The sequence below is a fragment of the Tenrec ecaudatus genome, chromosome 10, assembly GCF_050624435.1.
Source record: "Tenrec ecaudatus isolate mTenEca1 chromosome 10, mTenEca1.hap1, whole genome shotgun sequence".
Classification (NCBI taxonomy): Eukaryota; Metazoa; Chordata; class Mammalia; order Afrosoricida; family Tenrecidae; genus Tenrec; species Tenrec ecaudatus.
The window spans coordinates 138,349,117-138,372,323 of NC_134539.1; the positions used below are offsets into that span (position 1 = coordinate 138,349,117).

At 52.4% G+C, this 23,207-nt stretch overlaps 4 non-coding genes and 1 pseudogene across 4 annotated transcripts; all 5 read left to right on the forward strand.

Annotated features, from left to right (window-relative positions):
- The first annotated feature begins 265 nt into the window (after window positions 1-265).
- Window positions 266-456, forward strand: LOC142460305 (U2 spliceosomal RNA). The gene has a single exon (XR_012786537.1). It is a non-coding gene; the product is annotated as a U2 spliceosomal RNA (small nuclear RNA).
- A 5,050-nt stretch (window positions 457-5,506) lies between these two features.
- LOC142460307 (U2 spliceosomal RNA) lies at window positions 5,507-5,697 on the forward strand. Its single transcript, XR_012786539.1, has one exon. It is a non-coding gene; the product is annotated as a U2 spliceosomal RNA (small nuclear RNA).
- Window positions 5,698-9,712: 4,015 nt separating this feature from the next.
- On the forward strand, window positions 9,713-9,903 carry LOC142460318 (U2 spliceosomal RNA). The gene has a single exon (XR_012786550.1). It is a non-coding gene; the product is annotated as a U2 spliceosomal RNA (small nuclear RNA).
- Window positions 9,904-14,762: 4,859 nt separating this feature from the next.
- On the forward strand, window positions 14,763-21,985 carry LOC142459894 (DCC-interacting protein 13-beta pseudogene; annotated as a pseudogene).
- LOC142460308 (U2 spliceosomal RNA) lies at window positions 14,963-15,153 on the forward strand. The gene has a single exon (XR_012786540.1). It is a non-coding gene; the product is annotated as a U2 spliceosomal RNA (small nuclear RNA).
- Window positions 21,986-23,207: the final 1,222 nt, after the last annotated feature.

A 23,207-nucleotide genomic window follows, 5' to 3' on the forward strand; every position in this document is an offset into this window, starting at 1 on the left:
CGCGCGGTGGCCACGCCTGGTGGGCGGGGCGGAGGCGCGACATGTAAATTTCAGGGTCGCCGGGATCGGAGGCGACGGAGCCCAAATGGACCCAGAAATGGTCGGCGGGAAGCGCTCAGGGCGATGTGCGCGGGCTCCGCGTGGCGGGCGCGCGCCGCGTGAGGAGCAGGGCGAGTGCGGCGCGGAGGACGCGCTGTGCGCGCAGCCGCCGTGAGTTGCAAGTGCGCGCGCGGAGCCGGGTGCGGGCGCGGCGGCGTTGTGTGGCATCGCTTCTCGGCCTTTTGGCTAAGATCAAGTGTAGTATCTGTTCTTATCAGTTTAATATCTGATACGTCCTCTATCCGAGGACAATATATTAAATGGATTTTTGGAGCAGGGAGTTGGAATAGGAGCTTGCTCCGTCCACTCCACGCATCGACCTGGTATTGCAGTACCTCCGGGAACGGTGCACCCCCTCGGGGAATCCCTTATACGGTTTCCAAAGTTAGACCATATGAATTAAGTGTGCTTGTTTGTAGCTTTCGCTTACTCTGCGCTTTTCACTTTCCTTTTTCGGTGTAATGTTCATTTGAGTTTCTTACCTTTATTTATGCTCACATAATCAGTAAAGTGTTAGGCTTATTAATTTGTTTTCCGCCGAGACCATGGTTTTGGTGCGTTTGGCACCCACGGGTTGAAAACCGTTGGTCTCCAGGCAGAGGTCTTCAGAGGTCCGTGGCCCAGCTGCATGCGGCCTGCCGAGGACGTTTCCCGGGCCCATTGCGTGTTTTGGCCCCTTCTGCTTCTTTATGTTAATAAAATAAGGCCTGTGCTGCGCTCTCGGACCTGGGTTTGGTCGTCATTTATGCTGAAGGAGCATTGTGGGCACCCTGTCGTTCCGCCGCAGACTCGGGTTCTGATTCACACCTGGAGGAAAAGGTGCTCTCTCTCTCTCTGGGACTGGCCCCTCAGGAGGGCTCGAGAGACCGCTGGTTTTCATTGGTTCTCGAGCTTGTCACACTGGCTCAGTCTGGTCTCTGATTGGCCGCTTCGCGACGCCAAACTCCTTCACCGATTGGGTCACGCTCAGTGGGTGGAGATCGCGCTGGCGGGTGAGGAGGAAATCAAAGAGCAGTTTGACACTATTTGTTTCTTACTTGCCAGACCCTTGCTTTGAAGTGTTTCTCTCAGGAAATTCAAGGTTAACACATTGTTATTTTATTCAAGGTTAACACATTGTTATTTTGTTCAAGGTTAACACATTGTTACTTTATTGCAAGTCCTCTTACCCTAAAACCTTATTGTTAAATACACTGCACAGACCTTTCCTATTACCTGTTCCTCAGCTCTGCTTTTTTAAGAAGTCATTTATTGGGGGCTCTTACAACTCTTACCCAATCCGTACATTTATTGTGTGAAACACATTTTTACTTGTTGCCATCGTCATCCTCAAAACATTTGCCTTCTACTTGAGCCCTTAATATGTGCTGGTCGTTTCCCCCTCCCTCCCCCCCAGTCCCCCCGCCCTCATGAACCCTTCATCATTCATAAATTATTATTTTGTCAACGTTGCCATCATTTTCAAAACATTTTCTTTCTACTTGAGCCCTTGGTATCAGCTCGTTGTGCTGCCCTCCCCTTGCAGCTCTTTGTTCCTCCCTCCCTCTTGATAATTCAGCTCCATTTTTCTGTTGTTCAACTGTGGGGCTGGACCCCACACTCCTCTGCTTTTAAGAAATGCTTCAAATAATCAACACTAACGGGTCAGTGACATCCCTCACAGACTGTTGTTTTCAGAAACAGCTTCAACACAGCCCAACTGGGAGGATCCGGGCCAATTAAGAACAGCAAGTTGGGGGTGGGGTGGGAGTGCCAGACAAAGGTGGTGAATGCCGGGCAATGGGCTGAGCTTTTCAGGGGCTCACTCAGAGGGTGTATACACAGCTCTTCTGTCCGGGCCATCGCCACTCTCTGCGCATGGCTTTCTCCCCACATCGAAGGCTTTGCCCAGACAGTCCCTAGAACCACCCATTTCCTTCTGGACCCTTCTCCCCCATCCACCGCTTTGGAGATGGCTCTACACAGGCAGTATCGGGTCAACTAGGAGGCCCACTTGGAGCTTCCCACTGATGTTCTGATCCAGCGACCAGGTTGTAAAGACACCTATGGGAAGGTCTTGTCAGGAAGTCCCAATGGACTAAGAGATTTGGCTAATTCTCTTTAAAGGGAAAGAAACAGATGTATATTTGCTCAGTACAGACCATTAAAAAATCCAAAATGGTGTAAAAATTCTCTTTTATTTGGTTCCCTCATTTCATGTGACCTTTGTGCGCTGGGCCTTCAGCCCTTTTATTTTCTGGGCTTGTAAACTGCTCCGTTCAATCTTTCTTCCACATGTGAGTCTTCCCTCGGTTGGACCAAAAGTACTCGAGGGAGAATGTTTCCTTCTTCTTGGTTTGAGGGACGTCGGGATGTCAGAGATCCCTTATCCAGCTCCTCTGATGCCAGGCGCGTCCTCAGAACCAGAGCCACTGAGGCCTCTCTGCCCATTCAGCTCCAGGTCTTCTGCAAGACGAGCTCTGCAGACTCAGGTTCTAGTCCCCAAAATGCCTTTCACCCACTGAACTGCCCACTGGGTCCAGCCCAGCATCCTCTCAGTTAGCAGCCACATGCTTAACCACAGCTGTGCCACCAGGCGCCTAATTAATCATTAAATCGATCTCACTATATTACATGGACTAACTGGTAGATGGGCTCCTAGTGACTGAATTGGATTGTGAGGCTTCTAACACTCCTGGGCCTAACCACACACCCTTCCTAGACAGTAGCAAAGGTCGGTCCATGACGCATGTGCTGACAAGCTCTAACACACACACACACACACACACCCCACCATCACCACCACCACCCCTTATCAACCCTTGGTCTTAGCCAAAAGGCGAGAAGCGAGACACACACCTTATCAGAGAGGACCCCAAGTGACCTAGCTATGGTCCTACTCTAGTGAACCCATGTTCACCAACTCTCACGCAACTCTCATCACTGTCATTTTGCTACTGTTATGAATCTGGCAACCCCTGTGAAAGGGTCGTTTGACCCTCAAAGGGGTCGCAACCCACAGGTTCACAGCTGCTGCCTTAGTGCATCTGCAGCTGTAGGTGCTCAGCCATCAGCCAGCCTCGTGATCCACGCCCCCTCTGGGCCTGGGTCTCCCAGGGTGGGTGCTGCCGCCCATGATGGAGGGGGTTGAGTGCAAGGTTGCCAGCTGCCTGCTTTACCGCCCACAGCTACAGTCCCATGTCCTTTCACCACAATCCCAACGTCACTAACCAGACCCACCTCATAATGTGACCCCCACAAGCAAGGAGAGGTCCTATCCAAGCCCCTGGGGTGAGGGGAGGGAAGAGTTCTGTAAAGAGCCTTCACGGGCCCCTCCCCTCCCAGGCCTGTATAGACCCCTAGAGGAGGCTGGAAGTAAATCAGGAAGCCTTTAGACTGGGCATGCTCCAATTCAGGCCCCAAGCCAGGTGGGCCGTCAACCTAGGCGGTCCAAACATCACCCACACCCTGGGGGTGGCTAGAATAAGAGCAGGAACCACATTCTGGGTCCTTCTTTTCTCAGTTAGCGCATGTTCATGCTGTGCGGCGCTCCCTCTGGTCTCAGCTCACCACGTATGGGTGTGTAGTTTCAAGAGGCTGCTTGTGTCCAGCTGTGAACTTCCAAGCGGCTTCAGCACAACCTGGTAAGCTTCACTGAAATAGAGTGTACTCTTGAGACTGTAGAACCTGAAACGTGTTCGTCCTTCATAAAAACCCATCTGGAATACAAACCGGCTTTGGCGTGAATTCTTTCCCGCGCAAAGACATGAACTGAGGCATTACCCACTCCAGAAGGCTCACACTTTCACTGGAAGCAGGTAAGAGACACTCCCCACCTCACTGGAGTCGCGGTGTGCCTTGGCACAGTTCTGCAGCCAAGCCTACTCGTTTTCTCTTGGGTTTCTTTCGCTCACTCTTCCCAGCTTGTGGCAACCTTAGCTCACCCTCTGCTGAGTCCCCTCTGCCCCCAAATGCTGCGGGGTGATCCTGCACTATGTTCTCCCCTTTCTCCCTCTGATGGTCACTGTCGGTGTGGAGTCAAGAGGAAAGAAAATACGAAATCAAAGTCTCACCGGGGTCTCTGGAAGGCCGGATGGCTTGTTAGCCCCGTGTGTGTTTGAATGCACAGGTGGAGGGTGTGGGGGTGCAGGTGGAGGCAGAAGTAGAGGTGGTGGAGGTAGAGGTGTGGTGGAGGTGGAGGCGTTGGCGTGGGTTCATGCTGGGTCACGCAGTCTAGGGTCCACTTCCTGGGGACCCTCCCTAGCCTCTCTGGCCTCGGGACTGGCCTGTAGAACCAGAAGAGTATTGTTCGTTAGGTGCCTGCATAAGACTCAAGCGAGACCTTGGGATGCAAGCATTCAAGAGCAAGGAAAATGGTGAAGCCACCTGTTGGTTGTTATTATTCACATATGGTTAACATTACCCTCCCACGACCACGTGAGGGATGACATTTCGCCAGGTCACAAAGGCTTTGGGGGACAGGGACTGGGTCCTTTAGGTCCCCCCAAGTGAGCTATGACCCTGGCTCCCCCTGACACCCACATCCCTCGATGCAGATGCACAGAAATACATCTGGAAGCAGCAGGGGACCTGAGAGGAGAAGGGGCCAGCAGGGAACTGGCCTTCCAACCCCCAGGGGTGCCTAATTAATCCTTAACTTGATACCAACTGAAGAACTCAATTCTCCATGCGAGCCATACTATGAAGACTCTGGCAGAAGGGATCCTAGTGGCTGCGTTGCATTTTGAAGCTTTGAGCCCCCGTAGGTCCTACCCACACACGTCCGTCCAAGACCTAAGGCTGGGGAAACGCGGGCTTCCATTTCTTGGGGAGGTGGGGAGCAGATGAGGTGGGTGGATGTGCAGTTGAAGGAAGGGTCTGTCACTTTCCCAAGAGCCTGCCTCTCCCAGAGCACCCCAGTGACCCCAGTCTCCAGCCTGTAGTGCCCCAGCGGCTTTCCTGAAGCAGAAGCTGTGTTCCACGAAGAGCTGGCTCCCTTCCAGGGACCCCTCCTTCCAGGCGTCCCCCACCTCCCCGTGACCAGAGGGCCCTGTCCTGGGCCTCATCTTTCCCTGACACCACTGGAGTGGCGGGACGTCCTGGGGCCCACCGCTCCCCAGAAGGTTAGTACTGGCGGAAGCGGAGCGGTCCGAGGGTGGAGCTCGCGCGGTGGCCACGCCTGGTGGGCGGGGCGGAGGCGCGACATGTAAATTTCAGGGTCGCCGGGATCGGAGGCGACGGAGCCCAAAGGGACCCAGAAATGGTCGGCGGGAAGCGCTCAGGGCGATGTGCGCGGGCTCCGCGTGGCGGGCGCGCGCCGCGTGAGGAGCAGGGCGAGTGCGGCGCGGAGGACGCGCTGTGCGCGCAGCCGCCGTGAGTTGCAAGTGCGCGCGCGGAGCCGGGTGCGGGCGCGGCGGCGTTGTGTGGCATCGCTTCTCGGCCTTTTGGCTAAGATCAAGTGTAGTATCTGTTCTTATCAGTTTAATATCTGATACGTCCTCTATCCGAGGACAATATATTAAATGGATTTTTGGAGCAGGGAGTTGGAATAGGAGCTTGCTCCGTCCACTCCACGCATCGACCTGGTATTGCAGTACTTCCGGGAACGGTGCACCCCCTCAGGGGATTCCTTAAACGGTTTCCAAAATTAGACCATATGAATTAAGTGTGCTTGTTTGTAGCTTTCGCTTACTCTGCGCTTTTCACTTTCCTTTTTCGGTGTAATGTTCGTTTGAGTTTCTTACCTTTATTTATGCTCACATAATCAGTAAAGTGTTAGGCTTATTAATTTGTTTTCCGCCGAGACCATGGTTTTGGTGCGTTTGGCACCCACGGGTTGAAAACCGTTGGTCTCCAGGCAGAGGTCTTCAGAGGTCCGTGGCCCAGCTGCATGCGGCCTGCCGAGGACATTTCCCGGGCCCATTGCGTGTTTTGGCCCCTTCTGCTTCTTTATGTTAATAAAATAAGGCCTGTGCTGCGCTCTCGGACCTGGGTTTGGTCGTCATTTATGCTGAAGGAGCATTGTGGGCACCCTGTCGTTCCGCCGCAGACTCGGGTTCTGATTCACACCTGGAGGAAAAGGTGCTCTCTCTCTCTCTCTCTGGGACTGGCCCCTCAGGAGGGCTCGAGAGACCGCTGGTTTTCATTGGTTCTCGAGCTTGTCACACTGGCTCAGTCTGGTCTCTGATTGGCCGCTTCGCGACGCCAAACTCCTTCACCGATTGGGTCACGCTCAGTGGGTGGAGATCGCGCTGGCGGGTGAGGAGGAAATCAAAGAGCAGTTTGACACTATTTGTTTCTTACTTGCCAGACCCTTGCTTTGAAGTGTTTCTCTCAGGAAATTCAAGGTTAACACATTGTTATTTTATTCAAGGTTAACACATTGTTATTTTGTTCAAGGTTAACACATTGTTACTTTATTGCAAGTCCTCTTACCCTAAAACCTTATTGTTAAATACACTGCACAGACCTTTCCTATTACCTGTTCCTCAGCTCTGCTTTTTTAAGAAGTCATTTATTGGGGGCTCTTACAACTCTTACCCAATCCGTACATTTATTGTGTGAAACACATTTTTACTTGTTGCCATCGTCATCCTCAAAACATTTGCCTTCTACTTGAGCCCTTAATATGTGCTGGTCGTTTCCCCCTCCCTCCCCCCCAGTCCCCCCGCCCTCATGAACCCTTCATCATTCATAAATTATTATTTTGTCAACGTTGCCATCATTTTCAAAACATTTTCTTTCTACTTGAGCCCTTGGTATCAGCTCGTTGTGCTGCCCTCCCCTTGCAGCTCTTTGTTCCTCCCTCCCTCTTGATAATTCAGCTCCATTTTTCTGTTGTTCAACTGTGGGGCTGGACCCCACACTCCTCTGCTTTTAAGAAATGCTTCAAATAATCAACACTAACGGGTCAGTGACATCCCTCACAGACTGTTGTTTTCAGAAACAGCTTCAACACAGCCCAACTGGGAGGATCCGGGCCAATTAAGAACAGCAAGTTGGGGGTGGGGTGGGAGTGCCAGACAAAGGTGGTGAATGCCGGGCAATGGGCTGAGCTTTTCAGGGGCTCACTCAGAGGGTGTATACACAGCTCTTCTGTCCGGGCCATCGCCACTCTCTGCGCATGGCTTTCTCCCCACATCGAAGGCTTTGCCCAGACAGTCCCTAGAACCACCCATTTCCTTCTGGACCCTTCTCCCCCATCCACCGCTTTGGAGATGGCTCTACACAGGCAGTATCGGGTCAACTAGGAGGCCCACTTGGAGCTTCCCACTGATGTTCTGATCCAGCGACCAGGTTGTAAAGACACCTATGGGAAGGTCTTGTCAGGAAGTCCCAATGGACTAAGAGATTTGGCTAATTCTCTTTAAAGGGAAAGAAACAGATGTATATTTGCTCAGTACAGACCATTAAAAAATCCAAAATGGTGTAAAAATTCTCTTTTATTTGGTTCCCTCATTTCATGTGACCTTTGTGCGCTGGGCCTTCAGCCCTTTTATTTTCTGGGCTTGTAAACTGCTCCGTTCAATCTTTCTTCCACATGTGAGTCTTCCCTCGGTTGGACCAAAAGTACTCGAGGGAGAATGTTTCCTTCTTCTTGGTTTGAGGGACGTCGGGATGTCAGAGATCCCTTATCCAGCTCCTCTGATGCCAGGCGCGTCCTCAGAACCAGAGCCACTGAGGCCTCTCTGCCCATTCAGCTCCAGGTCTTCTGCAAGACGAGCTCTGCAGACTCAGGTTCTAGTCCCCAAAATGCCTTTCACCCACTGAACTGCCCACTGGGTCCAGCCCAGCATCCTCTCAGTTAGCAGCCACATGCTTAACCACAGCTGTGCCACCAGGCGCCTAATTAATCATTAAATCGATCTCACTATATTACATGGACTAACTGGTAGATGGGCTCCTAGTGACTGAATTGGATTGTGAGGCTTCTAACACTCCTGGGCCTAACCACACACCCTTCCTAGACAGTAGCAAAGGTCGGTCCATGACGCATGTGCTGACAAGCTCTAACACACACACACACACACACACCCCACCATCACCACCACCACCCCTTATCAACCCTTGGTCTTAGCCAAAAGGCGAGAAGCGAGACACACACCTTATCAGAGAGGACCCCAAGTGACCTAGCTATGGTCCTACTCTAGTGAACCCATGTTCACCAACTCTCACGCAACTCTCATCACTGTCATTTTGCTACTGTTATGAATCTGGCAACCCCTGTGAAAGGGTCGTTTGACCCTCAAAGGGGTCGCAACCCACAGGTTCACAGCTGCTGCCTTAGTGCATCTGCAGCTGTAGGTGCTCAGCCATCAGCCAGCCTCGTGATCCACGCCCCCTCTGGGCCTGGGTCTCCCAGGGTGGGTGCTGCCGCCCATGATGGAGGGGGTTGAGTGCAAGGTTGCCAGCTGCCTGCTTTACCGCCCACAGCTACAGTCCCATGTCCTTTCACCACAATCCCAACGTCACTAACCAGACCCACCTCATAATGTGACCCCCACAAGCAAGGAGAGGTCCTATCCAAGCCCCTGGGGTGAGGGGAGGGAAGAGTTCTGTAAAGAGCCTTCACGGGCCCCTCCCCTCCCAGGCCTGTATAGACCCCTAGAGGAGGCTGGAAGTAAATCAGGAAGCCTTTAGACTGGGCATGCTCCAATTCAGGCCCCAAGCCAGGTGGGCCGTCAACCTAGGCGGTCCAAACATCACCCACACCCTGGGGGTGGCTAGAATAAGAGCAGGAACCACATTCTGGGTCCTTCTTTTCTCAGTTAGCGCATGTTCATGCTGTGCGGCGCTCCCTCTGGTCTCAGCTCACCACGTATGGGTGTGTAGTTTCAAGAGGCTGCTTGTGTCCAGCTGTGAACTTCCAAGCGGCTTCAGCACAACCTGGTAAGCTTCACTGAAATAGAGTGTACTCTTGAGACTGTAGAACCTGAAACGTGTTCGTCCTTCATAAAAACCCATCTGGAATACAAACCGGCTTTGGCGTGAATTCTTTCCCGCGCAAAGACATGAACTGAGGCATTACCCACTCCAGAAGGCTCACACTTTCACTGGAAGCAGGTAAGAGACACTCCCCACCTCACTGGAGTCGCGGTGTGCCTTGGCACAGTTCTGCAGCCAAGCCTACTCGTTTTCTCTTGGGTTTCTTTCGCTCACTCTTCCCAGCTTGTGGCAACCTTAGCTCACCCTCTGCTGAGTCCCCTCTGCCCCCAAATGCTGCGGGGTGATCCTGCACTATGTTCTCCCCTTTCTCCCTCTGATGGTCACTGTCGGTGTGGAGTCAAGAGGAAAGAAAATACGAAATCAAAGTCTCACCGGGGTCTCTGGAAGGCCGGATGGCTTGTTAGCCCCGTGTGTGTTTGAATGCACAGGTGGAGGGTGTGGGGGTGCAGGTGGAGGCAGAAGTAGAGGTGGTGGAGGTAGAGGTGTGGTGGAGGTGGAGGCGTTGGCGTGGGTTCATGCTGGGCCACGCAGTCTAGGGTCCACTTCCTGGGGACCCTCCCTAGCCTCTCTGGCCTCGGGACTGGCCTGTAGAACCAGAAGAGTATTGTTCGTTAGGTGCCTGCATAAGACTCAAGCGAGACCTTGGGATGCAAGCATTCAAGAGCAAGGAAAATGGTGAAGCCACCTGTTGGTTGCTTAGCCTTTTGGCTAAGATCAAGTGTAGTATCTGTTCTTATCAGTTTAATATCTGATACGTCCTCTATCCGAGGACAATATATTAAATGGATTTTTGGAGCAGGGAGTTGGAATAGGAGCTTGCTCCGTCCACTCCACGCATCGACCTGGTATTGCAGTACTTCCGGGAACGGTGCACCCCCTCGGGGGATTCCTTAAACGGTTTCCAAAATTAGACCATATGAATTAAGTGTGCTTGTTTGTAGCTTTCGCTTACTCTGCCCTTTTGACTTTCCTTTTTCGGTGTAATGTTCATTTGAGTTTCTTACCTTTATTTATGCTCACATAATCAGTAAAGTGTTAGGCTTATTAATTTGTTTTCCGCCGAGACCATGGTTTTGGTGCGTTTGGCACCCACGGGTTGAAAACCGTTGGTCTCCAGGCAGAGGTCTTCAGAGGTCCGTGGCCCAGCTGCATGCGGCCTGCCGAGGACGTTTCCCGGGCCCATTGCGTGTTTTGGCCCCTTCTGCTTCTTTATGTTAATAAAATAAGGCCTGTGCTGCGCTCTCGGACCTGGGTTTGGTCGTCATTTATGCTGAAGGAGCATTGTGGGCACCCTGTCGTTCCGCCGCAGACTCGGGTTCTGATTCACACCTGGAGGAAAAGGTGCTCTCTCTCTCTCTGGGACTGGCCCCTCAGGAGGGCTCGAGAGACCGCTGGTTTTCATTGGTTCTCGAGCTTGTCACACTGGCTCAGTCTGGTCTCTGATTGGCCGCTTCGCGACGCCAAACTCCTTCACCGATTGGGTCACGCTCAGTGGGTGGAGATCGCGCTGGCGGGTGAGGAGGAAATCAAAGAGCAGTTTGACACTATTTGTTTCTTACTTGCCAGACCCTTGCTTTGAAGTGTTTCTCTCAGGAAATTCAAGGTTAACACATTGTTATTTTATTCAAGGTTAACACATTGTTATTTTGTTCAAGGTTAACACATTGTTACTTTATTGCAAGTCCTCTTACCCTAAAACCTTATTGTTAAATACACTGCACAGACCTTTCCTATTACCTGTTCCTCAGCTCTGCTTTTTTAAGAAGTCATTTATTGGGGGCTCTTACAACTCTTACCCAATCCGTACATTTATTGTGTGAAACACATTTTTACTTGTTGCCATCGTCATCCTCAAAACATTTGCCTTCTACTTGAGCCCTTAATATGTGCTGGTCGTTTCCCCCTCCCTCCCCCCCAGTCCCCCCGCCCTCATGAACCCTTCATCATTCATAAATTATTATTTTGTCAACGTTGCCATCATTTTCAAAACATTTTCTTTCTACTTGAGCCCTTGGTATCAGCTCGTTGTGCTGCCCTCCCCTTGCAGCTCTTTGTTCCTCCCTCCCTCTTGATAATTCAGCTCCATTTTTCTGTTGTTCAACTGTGGGGCTGGACCCCACACTCCTCTGCTTTTAAGAAATGCTTCAAATAATCAACACTAACGGGTCAGTGACATCCCTCACAGACTGTTGTTTTCAGAAACAGCTTCAACACAGCCCAACTGGGAGGATCCGGGCCAATTAAGAACAGCAAGTTGGGGGTGGGGTGGGAGTGCCAGACAAAGGTGGTGAATGCCGGGCAATGGGCTGAGCTTTTCAGGGGCTCACTCAGAGGGTGTATACACAGCTCTTCTGTCCGGGCCATCGCCACTCTCTGCGCATGGCTTTCTCCCCACATCGAAGGCTTTGCCCAGACAGTCCCTAGAACCACCCATTTCCTTCTGGACCCTTCTCCCCCATCCACCGCTTTGGAGATGGCTCTACACAGGCAGTATCGGGTCAACTAGGAGGCCCACTTGGAGCTTCCCACTGATGTTCTGATCCAGCGACCAGGTTGTAAAGACACCTATGGGAAGGTCTTGTCAGGAAGTCCCAATGGACTAAGAGATTTGGCTAATTCTCTTTAAAGGGAAAGAAACAGATGTATATTTGCTCAGTACAGACCATTAAAAAATCCAAAATGGTGTAAAAATTCTCTTTTATTTGGTTCCCTCATTTCATGTGACCTTTGTGCGCTGGGCCTTCAGCCCTTTTATTTTCTGGGCTTGTAAACTGCTCCGTTCAATCTTTCTTCCACATGTGAGTCTTCCCTCGGTTGGACCAAAAGTACTCGAGGGAGAATGTTTCCTTCTTCTTGGTTTGAGGGACGTCGGGATGTCAGAGATCCCTTATCCAGCTCCTCTGATGCCAGGCGCGTCCTCAGAACCAGAGCCACTGAGGCCTCTCTGCCCATTCAGCTCCAGGTCTTCTGCAAGACGAGCTCTGCAGACTCAGGTTCTAGTCCCCAAAATGCCTTTCACCCACTGAACTGCCCACTGGGTCCAGCCCAGCATCCTCTCAGTTAGCAGCCACATGCTTAACCACAGCTGTGCCACCAGGCGCCTAATTAATCATTAAATCGATCTCACTATATTACATGGACTAACTGGTAGATGGGCTCCTAGTGACTGAATTGGATTGTGAGGCTTCTAACACTCCTGGGCCTAACCACACACCCTTCCTAGACAGTAGCAAAGGTCGGTCCATGACGCATGTGCTGACAAGCTCTAACACACACACACACACACACACCCCACCATCACCACCACCACCCCTTATCAACCCTTGGTCTTAGCCAAAAGGCGAGAAGCGAGACACACACCTTATCAGAGAGGACCCCAAGTGACCTAGCTATGGTCCTACTCTAGTGAACCCATGTTCACCAACTCTCACGCAACTCTCATCACTGTCATTTTGCTACTGTTATGAATCTGGCAACCCCTGTGAAAGGGTCGTTTGACCCTCAAAGGGGTCGCAACCCACAGGTTCACAGCTGCTGCCTTAGTGCATCTGCAGCTGTAGGTGCTCAGCCATCAGCCAGCCTCGTGATCCACGCCCCCTCTGGGCCTGGGTCTCCCAGGGTGGGTGCTGCCGCCCATGATGGAGGGGGTTGAGTGCAAGGTTGCCAGCTGCCTGCTTTACCGCCCACAGCTACAGTCCCATGTCCTTTCACCACAATCCCAACGTCACTAACCAGACCCACCTCATAATGTGACCCCCACAAGCAAGGAGAGGTCCTATCCAAGCCCCTGGGGTGAGGGGAGGGAAGAGTTCTGTAAAGAGCCTTCACGGGCCCCTCCCCTCCCAGGCCTGTATAGGCCCCTAGAGGAGGCTGGAAGTAAATCAGGAAGCCTTTAGACTGGGCATGCTCCAATTCAGGCCCCAAGCCAGGTGGGCCGTCAACCTAGGCGGTCCAAACATCACCCACACCCTGGGGGTGGCTAGAATAAGAGCAGGAACCACATTCTGGGTCCTTCTTTTCTCAGTTAGCGCATGTTCATGCTGTGCGGCGCTCCCTCTGGTCTCAGCTCACCACGTATGGGTGTGTAGTTTCAAGAGGCTGCTTGTGTCCAGCTGTGAACTTCCAAGCGGCTTCAGCACAACCTGGTAAGCTTCACTGAAATAGAGTGTACTCTTGAGACTGTAGAACCTGAAACGTGTTCGTCCTTCATAAAAACCCATCTGGAATACAAACCGGCTTTGGCGTGAATTCTTTCCCGCGCAAAGACATGAACTGAGGCATTACCCACTCCAGAAGGCTCACACTTTCACTGGAAGCAGGTAAGAGACACTCCCCACCTCACTGGAGTCGCGGTGTGCCTTGGCACAGTTCTGCAGCCAAGCCTACTCGTTTTCTCTTGGGTTTCTTTCGCTCACTCTTCCCAGCTTGTGGCAACCTTAGCTCACCCTCTGCTGAGTCCCCTCTGCCCCCAAATGCTGCGGGGTGATCCTGCACTATGTTCTCCCCTTTCTCCCTCTGATGGTCACTGTCGGTGTGGAGTCAAGAGGAAAGAAAATACGAAATCAAAGTCTCACCGGGGTCTCTGGAAGGCCGGATGGCTTGTTAGAAATTGCCCTAGCCCCGTGTGTGTTTGAATGCACAGGTGGAGGGTGTGGGGGTGCAGGTGGAGGCAGAAGTAGAGGTGGTGGAGGTAGAGGTGTGGTGGAGGTGGAGGCGTTGGCGTGGGTTCATGCTGGGTCACGCAGTCTAGGGTCCACTTCCTGGGGACCCTCCCTAGCCTCTCTGGCCTCGGGACTGGCCTGTAGAACCAGAAGAGTATTGTTCGTTAGGTGCCTGCATAAGACTCAAGCGAGACCTTGGGATGCAAGCATTCAAGAGCAAGGAAAATGGTGAAGCCACCTGTTGGTTGTTATTATTCACATATGGTTAACATTACCCTCCCACGACCACGTGAGGGATGACATTTCGCCAGGTCACAAAGGCTTTGGGGGACAGGGACTGGGTCCTTTAGGTCCCCCCAAGTGAGCTATGACCCTGGCTCCCCCTGACACCCACATCCCTCTATGCAGATGCCAGAAATACATCTGGAAGCAGCAGGGGACCTGAGAGGAGAAGGGGCCAGCAGGGAACTGGCCTTCCAACCCCCAGGGGTGCCTAATTAATCCTTAACTTGATACCAACTGAAGAACTCAATTCTCCATGCGAGCCATACTATGAAGACTGGCAGAAGGGATCCTAGTGGCTGCGTTGCATTTTGAAGCTTTGAGCCCCCGTAGGTCCTACCCACACACGTCCGTCCAAGACCTAAGGCTGGGGAAACGCGGGCTTCCATTTCTTGGGGAGGTGGGGAGCAGATGAGGTGGGTGGATGTGCAGTTGAAGGAAGGGTCTGTCACTTTCCCAAGAGCCTGCCTCTCCCAGAGCACCCCAGTGACCCCAGTCTCCAGCCTGTAGTGCCCCAGTGGCTTTCCTGAAGCAGAAGCTGTGTTCCATGAAGAGCTGGCTCCCTTCCAGGGACCCCTCCTTCCAGGCGTCCCCCACCTCCCCGTGACCAGAGGGCCCTGTCCTGGGCCTCATCTTTCCCTGACACCACTGGAGTGGCGGGACGTCCTGGGGCCCACCGCTCCCCAGAAGGTTAGTACTGGCGGAAGCGGAGCGGTCCGAGGGTGGAGCTCGCGCGGTGGCCACGCCTGGTGGGCGGGGCGGAGGCGCGACATGTAAATTTCAGGGTCGCCGGGATCGGAGGCGACGGAGCCCAAATGGACCCAGAAATGGTCGGCGGGAAGCGCTCAGGGCGATGTGCGCGGGCTCCGCGTGGCGGGCGCGCGCCGCGTGAGGAGCAGGGCGAGTGCGGCGCGGAGGACGCGCTGTGCGCGCAGCCGCCGTGAGTTGCAAGTGCGCGCGCGGAGCCGGGTGCGGGCGCGGCGGCGTTGTGTGGCATCGCTTCTCGGCCTTTTGGCTAAGATCAAGTGTAGTATCTGTTCTTATCAGTTTAATATCTGATACGTCCTCTATCCGAGGACAATATATTAAATGGATTTTTGGAGCAGGGAGTTGGAATAGGAGCTTGCTCCGTCCACTCCACGCATCGACCTGGTATTGCAGTACTTCCGGGAACGGTGCACCCCCTCAGGGGATTCCTTAAGCGGTTTCCAAAATTAGACCATATGAATTAAGTGTGCTTGTTTGTAGCTTTCGCTTACTCTGCGCTTTTCACTTTCCTTTTTCGGTGTAATGTTCGTTTGAGTTTCTTACCTTTATTTATGCTCACATAATCAGTAAAGTGTTAGGCTTATTAATTTGTTTTCCGCCGAGACCATGGTTTTGGTGCGTTTGGCACCCACGGGTTGAAAACCGTTGGTCTCCAGGCAGAGGTCTTCAGAGGTCCGTGGCCCAGCTGCATGCGGCCTGCCGAGGACGTTTCCCGGGCCCATTGCGTGTTTTGGCCCCTTCTGCTTCTTTATGTTAATAAAATAAGGCCTGTGCTGCGCTCTCGGACCTGGGTTTGGTCGTCATTTATGCTGAAGGAGCATTGTGGGCACCCTGTCGTTCCGCCGCAGACTCGGGTTCTGATTCACACCTGGAGGAAAAGGTGCTCTCTCTCTCTCTGGGACTGGCCCCTCAGGAGGGCTCGAGAGACCGCTGGTTTTCATTGGTTCTCGAGCTTGTCACACTGGCTCAGTCTGGTCTCTGATTGGCCGCTTCGCGACGCCAAACTCCTTCACCGATTGGGTCACGCTCAGTGGGTGGAGATCGCGCTGGCGGGTGAGGAGGAAATCAAAGAGCAGTTTGACACTATTTGTTTCTTACTTGCCAGACCCTTGCTTTGAAGTGTTTCTCTCAGGAAATTCAAGGTTAACACATTGTTATTTTATTCAAGGTTAACACATTGTTACTTTGTTCAAGGTTAACACATTGTTACTTTATTGCAAGTCCTCTTACCCTAAAACCTTATTGTTAAATACACTGCACAGACCTTTCCTATTACCTGTTCCTCAGCTCTGCTTTTTTAAGAAGTCATTTATTGGGGGCTCTTACAACTCTTACCCAATCCGTACATTTATTGTGTGAAACACATTTTTACTTGTTGCCATCGTCATCCTCAAAACATTTGCCTTCTACTTGAGCCCTTAATATGTGCTGGTCGTTTCCCCCTCCCTCCCCCCCAGTCCCCCCGCCCTCATGAACCCTTCATCATTCATAAATTATTATTTTGTCAACGTTGCCATCATTTTCAAAACATTTTCTTTCTACTTGAGCCCTTGGTATCAGCTCGTTGTGCTGCCCTCCCCTTGCAGCTCTTTGTTCCTCCCTCCCTCTTGATAATTCAGCTCCATTTTTCTGTTGTTCAACTGTGGGGCTGGACCCCACACTCCTCTGCTTTTAAGAAATGCTTCAAATAATCAACACTAACGGGTCAGTGACATCCCTCACAGACTGTTGTTTTCAGAAACAACTTCAACACAGCCCAACTGGGAGGATCCGGGCCAATTAAGAACAGCAAGTTGGGGGTGGGGTGGGAGTGCCAGACAAAGGTGGTGAATGCCGGGCAATGGGCTGAGCTTTTCAGGGGCTCACTCAGAGGGTGTATACACAGCTCTTCTGTCCGGGCCATCGCCACTCTCTGCGCATGGCTTTCTCCCCACATCGAAGGCTTTGCCCAGACAGTCCCTAGAACCACCCATTTCCTTCTGGACCCTTCTCCCCCATCCAACGCTTTGGAGATGGCTCTACACAGGCAGTATCAGGTCAACTAGGAGGCCCACTTGGAGCTTCCCACTGATGTTCTGATCCAGCGACCAGGTTGTAAAGACACCTATGGGAAGGTCTTGTCAGGAAGTCCCAATGGACTAAGAGATTTGGCTAATTCTCTTTAAAGGGGAAGAAAGAAGCATATTTGCTCAGTACAAACCATTAAAAAATAATTTTTTAAATTCTATTTTATTTGATTCCTTCGTTTCATGTGACTTTTCTACCATGCGCTTAATTCGGCCCTTTGATTTTTCTGGGCTTGCAAATTGCTCGGTTCCGTTTTGCTTTCACTTGTGAGCCCTTCCTTTGGTTGGACCAAAAGCACTCAGGGTGAGAATTTTCCCTTGTGTGCACCAACCCCCACCCCCATAAACACAGACACACACTTTTTTCCTGCCAGTCTCGTGTCTGCTTTAGCTTTGTGCCAGTGTGTTGTCTAGGTTCTCCTCCTGGCTGCTTTTTCTTATGCCAAGCCCTGGCTAAAGGCATTTGGAAGCCAGGCCACTGAGTAACTGCTAACTCTGCTCTTATGAAAGCCTTTTCAGCACCACTACCTTGGGCCTCTGGGCCATGCACCTTCCCGTTATAGATCTGCTATGACAGTATGTGTCCAGCCGAGGACCCCAATTTCCTTGGAGTGTACCCTGAACTAATTAACAGGTCTCTTGTGTGTCCCCTGCACAGGTTGCAGAAAAGGCCGCTCGTGGCAGTGGTCGCTTGTGAGGATTATTAGAAGCCCACTCCAAGCAGTGGTTTCAGCTTCGAGGTCCGGAGAATTACTCACACTAGTAATTCCTTCTCTCAACCCAGTAAGGTCACCCAAGCTGGTGACTCCAAAGCCTTCCTTACTGTCTAGAAAAACAGTCTAGGCCTAGTTTGCAAGCAGAGGTTGGGTCCCCCACCCCTCCCTGGGAGAGGGGCACCTGCAGTAGGCCCCAGTTTCAGGGTGCCTAGTGGTGCATGCTGGGACTACAGTTATCCCAAGGCCTTGGGCTTGTTAGGTAGCGTGAGCAGGGGCCAGGTGTGTCTACTGAGCATGCTCCAAATTCAGGCCCTTGAGCTACGAAGCCAGTACACCTGGGTGGGCCCCAATCTAGGCCAGGTGGGCTTAATTCAGCCAATGGGGTCAACCAGTACCATCAACCACACCTCCCAGCGGAAGGCCCCTAAAAGGCTGGAACTTCGAGACTATGGCCCTTGTTTCCAGCTGCTGCTTTGCAGTTCCCCGAGACCCGGCCTCGGTCTCCCCCCTTCTCTGGCTTGTGTTCAGTTGACTGGAGCACCTGACACTGCTATAATTTATAAAAACCCACTTGGATCAGAAACCAGGCTTCAGTGTGAATTCTTTCTCGTGCTAATCCAAGGAGAGAGGTATTTTTCACCCAAGAAATCTAACAGGCTCCCTTTTAACTTCTCCTTTAATTGTGTTTTCTAGATGGGTAATGGAAGATCTATCCCCAGGGGAGCGCCACTACATTGTGTCCTGTCTAATTGGCATCGATTTGACCTGGAGACGCTGGAGGAGCAGAAGTCAATCTCGTTCTGCAACACCATCCGGCCTCAGTACGTTCTAGGTGATGGGGAAACCTGGCCAAAGAACAGCACACTTTGCCTCCCAACCCTGATTCAGCTAGAATGTTTCTGTGGAAGGATGGGGAGGTGGGCAGAGTTCCCTTAAATTAGAGCCCTTTTCCTCTTGAGAAGCAGCCTCTATTCCCAGGGTACCGAGGACCCCCTAAGGGGACCAGAAGCTGAGGGCTACTCTACATCCAGCCCTGCCTCTCCACCCTCGCCGGACCCTGAACCTGCAGAAGCTGGGGAGTTTGGTCCGGGGCAGTTCACAAGCCTTTCACCCTAATTGAACTCAGGCAGATTAAGAATGACTTAGGCAGTTACGCAGACAGTCCCACAGTCCTTAGGGACCGTTCAGCATCTCACCCTAGTCTAGACTTGACTTGGAAGGATGTAATGGTCGTACTGGGACAGACTTTGAGGAAGAACGGGTGCTGAAAGGAGAGAGGAAGTTTGCAGAAGGTTTACGTGGGATGAATCATACGTATCCAATAGGAGAAACAGCTGTGCCTAGCACTGCCCCTGCTTGGGATTATCATGAACCCGAAGAGGAGTGGGCAGGGAAACGTTTTCTGGTGTGTATCACAGAAGGACTGAAGTCAGGATGGCAAAGGGCCACAGGCGACACCAAAGTGGCAGCTGTTAACCAAGGACCTGGCGAAAGCCCCGCAAGTTTCTTCGAGCAGCCGAGAAACCCCGAGGAAACCCCACTGTAGACACAGACTCCCGTGAGCGGCAAGTGTGGCTCGGGGACAAATTTCTCACCCAGGCCGCACCAGACATTCGGAAAAAACTCCAGAAGGTCGTGCAGAAGCCTGCAGGAGTTACCCTAGAGGAGAGGGCCACTAGTGCTGACTAATGCCGCCTTTTACACCAGGGACCAGGAGTCGAACTCCAGGCTCAGGAGGCGGAGAGAAGGAAGGACATCAGGCATGCCCAGTTACTAGCCGCCATTGCTAACCAACGTCCATCGACTGCCCCCCAGGTTTCCAAGACCCCTGAACAAGGCACCAGGTGTTATGTGTGCCGGCACCTAGGTCAATGGGAAAGGAATTGCCCTAATTGGGATAGGCACCCCCCGACCCCCAGGGCCATGCTACTGCTGCAAGCAAACTGGCCACTGCACGGCACTCTGTCCTATGGGAAACAACCAGGAGGGGAGCTGCCTTCAGGTTAGTGTGCAGCTGCTGAGGATGGAAATGCCCGGCATAGCAAGAGATAGCGATTACTAGTCTGGAGCCTATGGTGAGGATCTATGTGGCTGGTAGATCAGTAAATTTCCTCTTAGATACTGGGGCAGCCTAGTCTGTCCTTATCTCCTTACCCAGGCCCCTGAGTCACACACTTCATGGAACCCTTGAGGTGCGAATGGGGCTTTTATTTCTCTCAGAGCTTCCTAGTAGTCCCTGAATGTCCAGCCACTCTTTTAGGCTGAGATGTATCGTCTACACACCCCCAGCCCCAGGATAGCTTTCCAAATGTGCCTTACCACAGGAGCTGCAAAGTCCCCCACAGGAGTGGTGGGAAAGTGCCATTAACCCTGAAGTCTGGGACATGGGGGTCCCCAGCAGAGCTAAGTACGCAAACCCTGTGAAGAGTTTCCCAAACCCCACAACACGAGCATGACCTCTCGATGGCCGAGGTGGCGGTGGCGCAGCGGAAGCAGCACCTCTCCTCCCTGCAGTACTACTGCGCCCTCAATGCGCTGCAGTAAGTACCGAAAGCGGTGCTCATGATGGAGCCCATGATGGGCTTTGCCCACGGACAGATCCATTTCGTTAAGAAGGGAGCAGAGATGTTTTCCAGAAATATGGACAGCTTATTATCCTCCACTGCAGACATGGTGCACGGCGTCCAGCGCTGAAAAGATGCGGGTGTCCCAGCAAGAGCTGCTCTCTGTCAACGAGGCTGCCTACACCCCGGATTCTGACGTTGCCGCACCACAGATCAACCGGAACCTCATCCAGAAGGCTGGCTACCTGAACCTCAGAAATAAAACAGGGCTGGTCACCACCACCTGGGAGCAGCTGCACTTCTTCACCCAAGGCGGGAACCTCATGTGTCAGCTCAGGGGCGCCGTGGCAGGGGGCTTGATCCAGGACCTGGACAACTGCTCGGTGATGGCAGTGGACTGAGAGGACCAGCGGTACTGCTTCCAGATCACCACCCCTAATGGAAAATCGGGAATAACGCTCCAGGCAGAGAGCAGAAAGGAGAAGGAGGAGTGGATCTGCGCCATAAGCAACATCTCCAGACAGATCTACCTGACGGACAACCCAGAGGCCGTGGCCCTCAGGTTGAATCAGACGGCGCTGGAGGCCGTGACGCCCATCACAAGCTTCGGGGGGAAAACAGAAAAGCAGGTCCCCCAGTCAGAGCGTGAAAAACTCGGAAACAGAAAACGACAACCTCTCGCCCAAAGCCGCAGCTGGTGCTCCTGAAGCAGAACAGCTGATTGCCCCAGGGACCCCAATCCAGTTTGACATTGTGCTTCCCGCCACGGATTCCTGGATCAGAACTGAGGCCGCAGGCGGATCAACCCATTCGGTGAAACTGAGGATGAAGCATTTCCAGAAGCTGAAGGAAGATTCTCTCCTGCAGCAGATGTCCATTGTTCGGTTTCTGGGGTCCATGGCCGTGAGGACGGGCAGCACCACGGAAGTGATCTACGAGGCCACGAGACAAGTCCTGGAAGCCCGGCCATCCACAACATCTTCCCCACGACCGAGTCCCACCTGACGGTCACCAGCCAGACGCTGAGGCTGATTGATCCTCAGACTCAAGTAACAAGGGCCAACTTTGAACTGACCAGTGTCACCCAGTTTGCTGCTCACCAAGAAAACAAGAGGCTGGTTGGCTTCGTCAGCCGCACGCCGGAGTCCACGGGAGAAGAGTCCCTGAGCGCATACATCTTTGAGAGCAACTCGGAAGGCGAAAAGATATGTTACGCTATTAATTTGGGGAAGGAAATTATTGAGGTTCAGAAGGATCCAGAAGCACTGGCTCAACTAATGCTGTCCATCCCACTAACCAATGATGGGAAGTTTATCCTATCAAGTGTCCAAGCAGATGACAGGAACGGAAGTCGTCGTGACAAGTCTGAAGCATAAACCCGCTCGCACCTTTGGGGGAAGAGCCCACGGGAAGGACGGAAGGGGTGCCCCTTCCCTACGGGTTGCCCACTTCTCTGACTCGCAGGCCCACTAACCCGCCAGTCGCCCAGGGAGCCGACTCTCCTGGCCTTGACCCTGAGACAGGAGGGGAAGCGGGAGGCATGCTGGAGGGCACATCTCCGCCCATCTGCAAATGTTGTCTTGGGTGCTCCTGGGTAAGTGCTCTTCTACGTCGTCTTCTCCGGCACTCGGGACGTTTTTAAAGCAAAATACCACGGTAACGCCAAAAACAAAAAACCCGCATTGTTCACTTTATTCGGATGTCATCTTTTCAGTCTCTGGTCTACTTTTTTAAAAAAATGACAAAAGCCTAGATTTGCGATTTGATAAACACGAAATGTTTCCTATTAATATAATCTATTTTTGTATTCGATCTAATGAGCTCTATGCCTGCCGTTCTGAAAGTCGTGTATTTATAAGCTAGCTCGGCTCGTAATTGGACCCAGTAGCCTTGGGGTGGGGGGGGGGCGCCTCGCTCTGAGGCTCAAATGTGGGCAGAGCTCCAGGGGTGGGCTTGGTCACCGGTCCAACATCATGCACTAAACAGGCTGCCGATGAGCCCGCTGCAGGAGCCTTCCCGTGACGCCGTAGACCAGCACTCGGAAGGTGAGGGTCCTGCCAGCTCCGAATGTCCTGCTGTTGGTGGGGCGCAGCCCTCCCAGTTCCCGCCTCCTCTGAGCCAGAGCCACCTTCCCAAAGGGGACCCATCTCAGCCCTCACTGAAGCCCACCTAGTGCCACCTGGGCCCACCTGGTTCTTTGCCGCCAGCCCAGCGGAGTTAGGCCCTGCCACCCCTCCCACCTGTGAACCACGCAAAGACCTATAAAGATTTTGGATTGGTCCGTGTGTTTAATTGTAACCGCGTTCAGCAGAATCTTCTTTGTAATTGATTAACTAGCAGTGCGTGCTAGCAAATAAAAACCATGAGTCTTTAAAAAAAACAACAAAACCCCACAACTGTCTTTTTTTTTTTAATCTTTTTATTGGGGCTCATAAGGCTCTTATCACAATCTGTACATACATCAATTGAGCAAAGCACCCTTATACATTCGTTGCACTCGTCACTCTCATAATTCACCTTTCACTTGGGTTCCTGGAATCAGCTCGGTTTCCCTTTTTTCCCCCCCATCCCCCTCCCTCCCCGATCCCACCCCTGGTCCCTTGATAGTTTATAAATAATTATTATAAACCCCACAACAGTCTTTAGACAAGCAAAGGCTTCCACACAGTTCTTGTGTTGTTAGTTTAAACACCAGGCCTGGTCGTTGTAAGATTTCCTTTCTAAACCTCCAGTGACACTCACCCACACTCCAAGGGCCCTGAAATAGCAGTTTGCCCCTGCCTTACTGAAACTGTCTGTTTTGTTTCTTCCGGAAGTTGTCAGGTTACCAATGACTCTGAGCCAACCCCAGGATCACCAGCTCCTGGATCACCCCAAGCTCATCCACCATGGGCCCCTAAGTGGACAAACCCTTCCAACAGAGTAGGAAGGAAGGGTGTGGACCCAACGCTCCAAGTCATGCCCCTTTTGCCAGCAGGAAGCAGCTAGAGACATCGTTGCCCAGTAACCCAGAGACCTGGCTCCATACTCCTTCAGTGGGGCAATGTTAAGTAGCTGGAGCCAGGGACTGGGGGTTGCCCTCCCACGTCTGCAAAGACTCCCTAGAGGAGGTTGCCAGCACGGAAG